Source organism: Fringilla coelebs (assembly GCF_963513975.1).
Source record: "Fringilla coelebs genome assembly, chromosome: 13".
Lineage (NCBI taxonomy): Eukaryota > Metazoa > Chordata > Aves > Passeriformes > Fringillidae > Fringilla > Fringilla coelebs.
In genome coordinates, this window is record NC_140039.1 from 8,406,977 (window position 1) to 8,417,613 (window position 10,637).

Consider the following 10,637-nt stretch of genomic DNA (forward strand, 5'->3'; position numbering starts at 1 on the left):
CCTCTCCTTCCTCCAGCCTTAAAGTTCTTTAAATCTGCACCCATTTAGTACATAACACATACATTTCTCCATTACAACAGCAAACACTAAAATTTGGGTCTCATTTAAGAGCTCCATGCCTTCACTCTGAACCAGTACATTGGGGAGAGGTGAGGCAGGTAAAATGTGCTCTCCAGCAGGGCCCTGGGTGTCAGGATATGGCAGGCACTTGGTCTCAGCAGATTTGTTTGAGCCCTAACATCTCTAACAGGGGATGCAGATCAGCCCATTCTCATTTGAATGCTAAAGTGGCAGTCAGAAGTGTAGGTGGGTCGTGAGCAGAAACAGATGTGGGTGAGCTGCCCCACCTCTCAACTTTCAGCCAACATTTCTCCATCTCCTGTAGCCTCTCTGTGGAGGGACTCAAGCTTCATCCCAGCATTAGCAGGCAGAAATGATGCTCAATAGGGCAGTGACCTCATCTCACTCCTGCAATACTCCACCTTGTCTCAGCAGGGTACCTGTGCTGAGATATTCAGCTCAGCCTTGGCCCAGTCCTTGGCTTTCCAGTTCTGCTCACACCTGCTGGCCCCTCCATCCTCTGCTCCAAAGCAAAATACTTCATTGTCCTTCCTCTCTCAGTTGCCTTCACCTGCTGGACAAGGTGAGCTGAGCTTTGCAAAGGTCACTTGAGGTGTGCAGTAAGCAAATAGATGTGATAAGGATACTGATCACCTTGGGAACGTGGCAAAACACAAAGGGCTCTGACTAACTCTGCATGCAAATACCCTCCCTAGAGGGGCAGGCAAGAGGCCAGAACAGATCACACAGCCCTGAGGAATTTCCATCAGCACAGACACAGATGGGCTCCACTCCCAAGTCCTTCCTGGAGGCCCATAACAGCAACTCTGCATTACTGTTGATGAACCAAGACTGGCACTTTGAAACCAAAGGAGACCATCAGTTGTGGGAAAAGCTGTAAGGAAGGCAGCACAGGCACATGGAAATGCTCACCTGGTAGGTCCTCTTCAGAGGAGAGACACTGGCGAGGGCAGGGGCTGTGCTGGCAGAGGGCAGGACTGGGCTGTGTGAACAGAGTGAGGGCACAAAGGGCTGTGTGAGTGCTGCGGGGTCCAGTGTGCAGGGACCAGGGCGTGGCTCGCTCAGTAAGGTTTTGGCCACTGGCCTCCCTAAACACAGGGTTAGTGATGCTGGGAGCAGGAAGCTCCCTGAGAATCTTTCACAAAGGCTGCACAAGACAAGACAGGTTTACCCCTCTGCATAACGGATTCCACTTCTAGGCACCCAGTAGTGACACATAAACTTTTAATATTTGCCAGTGTGGAGCTTCTTGTACGATCCAAAAGATCATTCCTTTGTTGGAATGCAGCTGCTGTTGATGGGAACACCTCAAGGTGAGACCATGAAGGGCTCATATACAACCTGGCATCCCATAAGGGCCAGGCCTGTGAAAGACAAACAGCGTGAAGAGCTGAGCACTTCAGCCCTTGACCTTTTGGTGCCTCTGCTAATACAAAAGAGGAGATGCACTGAAGGATTTACTGTTGGTCCATTGGCCTGCCCTCAGATTTACATTCATTTCCCACTGCAGGACAGGAATGTTTCTTTCTCATGACAGGAATAAAAATTTCAGTGTTACAGAGTTTGTTTTTCAGACAAACTTAAAAGTGTTAAGAAATATGCAAATTATTCTTATGGCTAACTGTCTATTTAGGTCACAAATGCTAAACAGCAAACTATTTCCCCCCAGCATGTATTAGCAAAAATGGTCTCGTAATTAAATGCAGTTTTTAAGGTATGAAGGAGCTTTTTAGACAGACACATAACCTTTCCTACCTCCTGCCTTTGGAAACCAGAAGGGTCAAGTTTAGATTCTCACCTTGTGTTCAGATCCCAGTCCTGAACCACACAAACCTGGGTGTTGTAGGATCCAGTGGCTAAAACAAAACTAGCCACCAAACCAAACAGAATGGATGGCAGTGACAGGCAAAACACTCAGTAATGCCATGACACAGAGTGGCAGGACAAGTAATTCTGTCATGGGGAATTTCCAGGGATACTACAAGCAAACTTCCATAAAGTTATGGAAGAAAAACATCTGTAGGTTTAGCCTATGAGCTCCTCTTTTTGCTATCAAAGCCCTAAATAGCAGATTGGAATTCTGCACCGCTCTACATCATCTATTTAGCAAGATACTGAGGTGGTTTTTATTTAACAAATTGCAATGGAGCTTTAATCTCTTCCTTTCAGATGTCACATCACCTCTGGTAGCTACTGTGATGACAAGGAGTCATTCAGACTCCTGTCCCCAAGGCCAGCAACTACCTTTGTACATTGCTTTGATTTTCTGTGAATAAAAGATCACTTAGAAGCCTGAAGAGATGCATTATTCATCTTTGAACTCCCCTGAAAATCATTTTAAGCTGTTTATAGCTCCAGTCACTGGGAACTTGGGTGCGCAACTTTGACTCACGACCAAACAGGTCTGGCCAAATTCCTCCCGAGGTGCCAGGCAGGGGCCAGTGCTCGGGAGGATCTGTTCTTACCTTGGTAGCAACGCTTCTCACAGCATTCTCCTGTGTTTGATCCACAGGACAGCACCTCCCTTTGCCCATGCTGGGAGTATTGCCACCTCCTACTGCACTGTGTCACACACACACAAAGCACGCGGCTATCCACACCTTTTCCTGGTGAAAAATGTATTTTATAGGGACATTTGCATTGAAATATTCTCCTGTTTCTCCTCCTGTGGCATGCCTTCTACTTGCATTGCCTTAGCAGCAACTGTGTATTTCCTTCTTTACCCGGAGGATTATCTTCCATTGGCTTTGAGCTACAGAAGAATACACATTAACAAACCAGGCCAACCAGGCCCTTCCCTTCCTCTTTTTTCATAACCTCCTCTCTTGTACATGAAGTCTAGATTAAGTTTGGGGTGTTTTTCTTGCTGAAAACATGAGACCCAGAGTGTTTTTCCATTTTCCACCCAGACAGAACCAAGGGAATCAGGAACACACCACGCTTTGTCTCTCTGGGTTTGCAAAATGTGCTCACAAAAAGTGCTGGGTTTAATGTGGACTTGTCAACAAGCTCATTCTCTACAGCGAGTGACAATTTAGACTGTCTTCCAGAATTTTTAATGAGGGATCCCCTAACAGGATTCAGGGATCTCAGCAGGATTTTAAGAGCCTTACACAATGTCACTGTAACCAGAGTCTGGCACTCCACAAAGCAAAGCAGCCCTGTGGTAATGACACCAACAGAGCTTTCATGTCAATGGTTCTCCTTTAGTTTTACAAGAGTGACTGCAGAAGAAACAACAAGCAGGAACATTTGTTCCAACCTTAATTGCTAGCTTCAAAACCAGAAAATTAATTTCTTATAGCCATGTTGTACTCCTGTTTTTAATGCACATGTATAAATAGCGCTTTTAAAAACCTCTCTGGCAGCTCTCTAAAGAATTACATTGCAACAACAGCTCCAAATTTAAAGTCAAAAGACATTTTTGGTATAAGATTTTCGTCTCCTTTCTGGCAAAGATACTCCTGTCTTGCAAAAATACTTCTGAGAGACTCCTCCAACTACAGAACATCTGTGGAGAGCTGCTGTAAATATGAGGAGGGGGAAGGCTTCCAAAAGGACTTTCAGAAACCCTGATTATTTATACTCTCATATTTCCCTTTCTTTTCCTACTACCTCGTGTTGTAGTGGACACACTATTCATAATAAAAGCTACTAAACATAGAGGATTTGTGACATTATTCCACCTCAATGTGACCTCCTTCCTCTCCTCCAAGTATCACAGCCGTAGGCTCAGCTTTGCACATTTTGATTTTTTGTTGTTTTTGCAGGTAAATCAATTTCCCAAGATTTTAGAAGTTTATGAGGTGGCTCTGGTCGAGCTACCAGTCAAGGATTAGTCAGCCACATCTGAGCAACCCTTACAGAATCACTTTGAAAGTGCAGGAGGGTCTCCAGCCTTGAGATATGGACTCATATTTAATTTACTCCTAAGTAAATTAAAAGAAGATACTCAGCTGTAGGGTTAACTCAGAGCCATCCACCACACATCACACCCAGTTTGCTCCCCCTTTCCTGGTGCGTTTCCCCTACATTTTCCTCTGTTTACTCTAGTACCAGCAAAGATCCTATTTTTGTAAAGAAATGCAACACTGTGCAGTGGCTGGGGAGGGCCAGTCACACAGATCCCACAGGAGCTTCTGCCAAAACTCAGAAGCCCAAAAGCAAGTCTTTTTTCCATTTATTTATGAAACCTCTGCTCCTTGCATACAAGAGGGGAAGTTTTATGCCTGTGCAGTGTTTGCTCCTGTAACTTTTTCCTCTTGTCCAAAAAAAAAAAAAAAAAGAAAAAAAATACCCGACATGAAAGAACCACACCAAGAAGTCTGTCACTGAGAAAAGCAATATTTTCCAGATAGATACAGCCCTTTCCTGGGTTACTGAGGCTAAAATATTGTTTAAAAAAACCTCTCCATTAAGTTGAGAGATTAAGTCCCAAGTTTATAGCTTGATTTTTCATTGGGAGGTTTTTGTGCAACTCTATATTAGTCTGAGCTGTGTTATCTACAAAGGCTCCTATTGGTTCAAGTGATCAATTTTAAACTCTTCTCAAATTGAAGAGTCTGTCAACACTCTTTGTACAATCCTCACATTTCAGTATGAATGATTTTAGAGGAAAATATCCAGAAATTGTCATTCTGAGTTGCAAAAGCTTTGATTTCACAAATATTTCAGTGTGTCAGGGACAGTTTTCTGGCAAACTGAGTGTTATTTTTCCTGGAATAAGCAATCAAGTGAGCTGATGTGAGTCAGTCTTTGCTGTACACGACACACAAGGTTTGCTATTAATCCAGACCAGCTCAGAACATTAAGACTAAGCTGATGCTGGTACATTAACTGGGGCAGAGGAAAGGCTGCTGGTTTCTAGCACCAGTTCCTGGGGGAAAGAAGAATTTGGGATTGGAGGACTCACTGGGGCTGGAAAGAGATTCCATTTCCTACAGCGTTTGGTATTACCTCCACATTTAGCCTTGGCTGAGTAACAATCCATCTTTCTTGGGCACAAAGCAACACACCAAACCCAGAACCACAACAAAGAGAGTGTGTACTCCTAAATCATCAGTTCAGGGTCTCACTGCAATTTAAAATGGAGTCATCTGACAGGGATTATCTCTGTGGCTTGAGAAATAAAGGACAATACCCTGGGTGGGAAGACATGCTTTCAATCTTTGTCACCTAACTGCTGCCAGAGGACAAGCATGGTGGAAATCAGTCCCAAACATGTAACACAGACACCAAATTTTCTCACTCCTCTTCTTCCAACGGCCAGCAAATGAACGCGTGTGACTCGCAGAAACTGGGGCTGAGCCACATTTCTGAAGGCCGAAAGACTGCAGAAACACAGCTCCAGCATGAAGGAGAAAAAGATCTTTGTGGCAAACTGAATTTAGCAGCGTCACTGGGAGCTTCTGACTTAACCCTGTTCTGCCTAGCTGCACGCTCCAACCACCAGCACTCCTCATACCTGCCAAACCAGCCCCATTCAGCCCACTTGGAGCTCTGCCACCAGCAGCTGGACAGAAGATGACTGATGCAGTTGTAAAGCAACATCTAATGAAGAAATTCTTTTTATTTCAGGGCTGTAATTAAGCCATACCTCGCAACACTGCCACTGGCTGAGGCAGGAAGGCTGCTGATGGGTTGTACCAGGAGAAACAGGAGATAGAATCAGGCTGTTATTCCACTTCAGACCAATCCACGTTGGCTTGAGTCAATCTCAGACCAGTTTAATGTAGCTATTTCCTTGCCTGTTTCTGCTGCCTGGCAGGTCTCCCAGATAAAAGGGCTGTTTGCATTGCTGTGGCACAGAGGAGGGTGCTCTGGCTCTGGACAGGAAGGTGTTATCCAGGTTTCCAGGGACTCTTGGTACAACGGAAGGGGACACTGCTACAGCAACAAAAACCACAGGGTCCCACTGCCAAATGTTCCACCTGCAAACAGCTTCTCAGACCCACTGCTCCCACTGTCCCTGCAGACTCATGGCTGTGCTTTTCATTGTACAGGGACAAAAACACTCCATACATGCACTTAAAGCAGAAGATTTAAGCACTTCCAAATTAGCTCCATCTCCTGCACATCAAGCTGAACATGTCCCTTCAGTGGGCTGCCCAGACAGCTTAGCCAGCTCCCAGGTGGGCACCTCTGCCTGCTGAAAAGCTCAATGCTGAGCTGACAGCTCCCTCCTCTGTCAGAAAATAATAAAAGCGGCCTAGAAGTCTGTCCCAATGTCCCTTGGAGCACGGGACCTGAATAACCGAGGATATTATACATTTTCTCCCATTTTTTGAATGCTGGCAGGGAAGTCTCCAGAACAGCTACCCGGTGGTGGTGCAGGACTCCCCAGCCAAACACAACCCGCTATTAAAACTTCAGCTCTCATCCTGCCCTGTTGCAGCTGATCAGGGGAACCTTACACAGCAGCAGGGCATGGCCAGGACCTCCAGCTGTGTCAGCACATGCCAGGTGCCCTGCTGTGGTCCTTCGGTGCTTTGGCTTCTCCAGGATGCAGCAGGATACAGCAGGAAGGCAGCAGAGCACAGGCAGTGTCCTGCTCAGGCAAGACTGCAGGCTCCTGTGGTCACTGGCAGGTCTGTCTGTCCTTCCCACCCAGTTTCACACTGAGGGGGTACCCACTGGTCCTTTGCTTCTGACTGTGAGGGAAATATTTGATTTAATGAGCAATTAATGGCAGGATGAAATCACGTATGAAAACTTAGCTGTTACTCCTGATGTGTTCCCTCTGCTAACAAGCCAGCCTAGGATTAAGTGAAGTGTTGCATGTGCTGAATGCTTGTGCCCCATGCTTAAGGCCAAGGGGTTTTTTGCTGGTTCTTGAAACAAAACTGGAAAAGGGGAGCACGGGCACTTCACAGAAAAACCAGTTTTGGCATTGTAAAATGTTGTAGAAATTTAATTATTTCAGGATCAAGTTGCATCATTATGTTCTTTTCTGTTTATCCTTTAAAACTAAAAGGGAAAGTGGTTTTACTTCACTTTTATTTCTAGCACAATTTACTAGAGCTCTTCCAAGTATTTCTAAATTTAGAAAAGAGGAACAAATTATCTCAAAGTGTACAGAAAGATTTTAATATTAAATGCCTTACTGTACAATTGAAATTCTCTGTTCCCTCTCTATTGTATATTCTTTTGTTTTACAAAGCATTAATATTTGTCTAATAGAGTTATTGCTGGATTCTACTAAACAGCTCTGAATTTTCTCTGTTCTGCTCCATTTACAAACTCAAAGTTCTGGAATTATTTTGGGTTTGAACATAAACTGAACTTCACTGTTCTTGTTTGCTTCCTGTTAGTCAAGCTACATTTCTCTGATAGGGTTTTTAATTCAATTAAATTTCTCTGAACATACCACAAAGTAAAGTTATTGCCATCTCATTTTCTTGTCACAGCAGCTACTGCTCACTGAAAGTCAGCAAAATGCTATGTACAAGCTTAAAGCAAAGCTGCAGTGTTGGTGTGAAATAAACTACATAATTCAGCTTTCAAGTGAGACACAGCTGAAAAAATTGTGTAGAAAAATAAATGACTTGTGACAAGATGATAGCGGAATATAGGAAAAGGTTTTCAGAACTGCAGGAGGAGCTTGTGCCCTATTTGTGGGACACAGGAAGGTGGGTCACGCTAGGATTAAGGGATGAGCTCGTGCAAGTCGCTGCAGTCTGGAGCTGTTGAGCCCAAGAGCCAGCCAGGGTCTCCGAGAGGTGCAGCCTCCTGGATACATATTCCCAGGTAAGGATAAAACAAACTTGCAGTTCAGGCAGTAAACCACCTTCACATGAGGAGACCAGCAGAAACCCACACTTGGACAGGGAGCACAGACCGCAGAGTGCTCTGATGGCTCGGCTGCAGGATTTTAAAGAGTGCTCGCTGCACCCCTGGAGGCAGAGGATAGGCCTGGAGACACACAGTTCATGGAAGGCCCGTGTTCCTCTGAGCCTCAAGGCCTTCCAACCAGGATTTTCTCAGCAGGAACACAGAACTGCTTTCTCCTGCTGCAGTAGTCCTGCAGCAGGGAAGCCTGACCGATGCCACCTTGGAGGTGCCTGTGCCAGACACTTCAGCAGCACTGATCTGGGGCTCATGGGCATCCTTTCTCCAACCACTGCTAGAGGCCAGCAAATTTTTGGAGCTTCTGCTCCCCTCTGCATATCAAAGGCTTTGGATTTCCCTGTCTGTGTGAACAGTAAGTTCTCTCTTCTGTGAAAATCCTATCTAGAGCACAGGAATTCTTCCTTCATCAGGGCTGTCATGACAGCAACACATCAAAGCACCCGTGGGCCCAGCAAACTACCACCCATGGACAGACACAAGTGAGCTAATTGCTACAGCAAGAGGGAAGGAGGAGGCTAAAGGACTAGCTTTTAAAGTGGCCACTTCCTTTAGGACTTCAGACAGGTGACTTGCCCTTCAGGATTCTTTATCTGTGAGGCAGATCAAAACCTAAATTCATCAAGGCCTGCACTTGGCCTAAATGTGGTGTAGACTATGCAGAGAGGAAGACTGATGTCCTACATGGAAGAAACAGAACTCCTTTTGCTTTGGACTCCGCTGGTTTTACTTTTCTTTTTTTATTGGCACCATTGGGAAAGTTCCCATTTGCTTAATTAGGCCACATATGAGGAAACAGGAAAGGCACTTGGCATATTTGGCTTGACCTGCTAATTTTCATTGTTTATTAATCTGAACTGCCTGGGTTCAGATAAAAGTTCTTTGACATTAGGAGCTGGATATCCAAATCAGCTGGGAAGGATAGGTGTTGGGGATTTTTGGGTGGGTTTTGGTTTTTTCTACATCAGATACAAACCCACATTTTTATTGTGGTAGAGAGATGTTTTACACTGCTCAGCTTATAGCCCCAGAACAAAGAAAACATTGGCATACCATCATATTTGGTTGGCAAGCACTTCTAGATACTACTCCCAGTTTCTGACAAGACTTTTAAAAGAAAATTATAATGCAATTAACTAATGGGCAAGTTATGGAAGCACTCTTAGTAAATCATGTCAATGCTATGGCGTTTGAAGGCAGCTCTCCATTTCCTGGCACAGAAGCTCCATTTACTCTTCAATCAAGGATATAGCTTGACCAAAAATATAAGCCATGGTAGACTCCCTAAGGGAAAAAAAACTTATCAGCTAGTGCATGCTATTATTTCTTCTCAGTTCTTGGTTTTTTTTCCTGATAGCTGTAAACACACTTGAAAGAGCGCCTGACTTAAGTAGAACTGACTGCAAAAGGTATCTCTACAATAAAAATATCTGCAAAAGATATTCAGGGGTGTTTTAGCTGTTCAGTTAATGGCATTCAGTTAATAAACCATTTTTTCCCCTGTACGGGCCCTTACCTTGGCAAAAAAACTGAGGGGAGGAGGAGAGAGGGAGTGGCTTATGTTTATGACCAGATTGTTTCAGAATATATTGCTTTAATTCATAAACAAAGTCTCCACATGTCGTGTGAGAAGAGCTGCACTTCTGCAGCACTTTCTCACCCTTGACACAAAAAACTTACTGGGGTCCTGGCCATCATGAAAGTCAGGATGAAGACTGTTTTGAGGAATAGCACACAAGACAAGAGAAAGTGGCGAGTTCACACTACAGACACCTTCAGAAGGTGGGGTTTACAGAGAGCTAGACTGAGGATCCTCATTGCTGGCAGTAGAGCTTGTTGGCCACTTTGATTAAAATCAGTTTCAAATCCATTAAGAGCTAGCTATTCACCAAATTGGGAAAAGTCAGCTCCTGAAGTACTTTCATTAACATCATGCCCAAACAGTACCCACCTGAGAGAGCAGGACCTGGGGCCACAGACCCATCCAAATTCAATGAGTGCTCTCCCTTGGGCAAGGAGCTACTGCCAGGAAAAGGAAGCACACACACTGTGATCAAAACACCTCTCAGTGTTTTGTAAACAAAGCCAAATTTCCCAATGGATCATGAAAAATAACCAGTAGGCCACAAGGATCTCTATCAAGCAGAAATAACAATTATGAAAAGAACCTATGGCCTAGAAATAACTGATTTCTGGTTCAAGCTCCACCAACCCAGCATCTAAATCACAGGTAATTTCCCTATGGACTTCAGGAAAATGAACTTCTGTCTCAGCATCGGACGTGGAGGTGTACTGGTCAGCCACAGAATAAACCATCACGGGCCTCAGACCATGCACACTGTCAGTCTTCCATCAAGAACTGGTACCAAGCTGTAAAAACTATCTACCACATTGAATCAAATGTCTGCTTGGTAAGAAAAAGTCACCTTCCTTGCAATGCTTTACAGAACATGCCAACTCCAGGGAGCTGCCTAACCGAGAGGAGCTAAACAGCACCTTTCCTCTATGGGCACTGGAGCAGTCCATAAAAAGGTCAGGCTAAAGTTAGCTGGCAATGCAAATATTGTCAAATGAGGGAACAGGGACAAACACTGCAGATCATGCATCAGAAGCAGCACAGCATCAGTTTCTCACAGTGCCCAAGTTAAACAGACCATCCCCAGGTGCCAGCTAATGGTGCTACATCTGTTCACAAGGGAGCCCTGAGACAA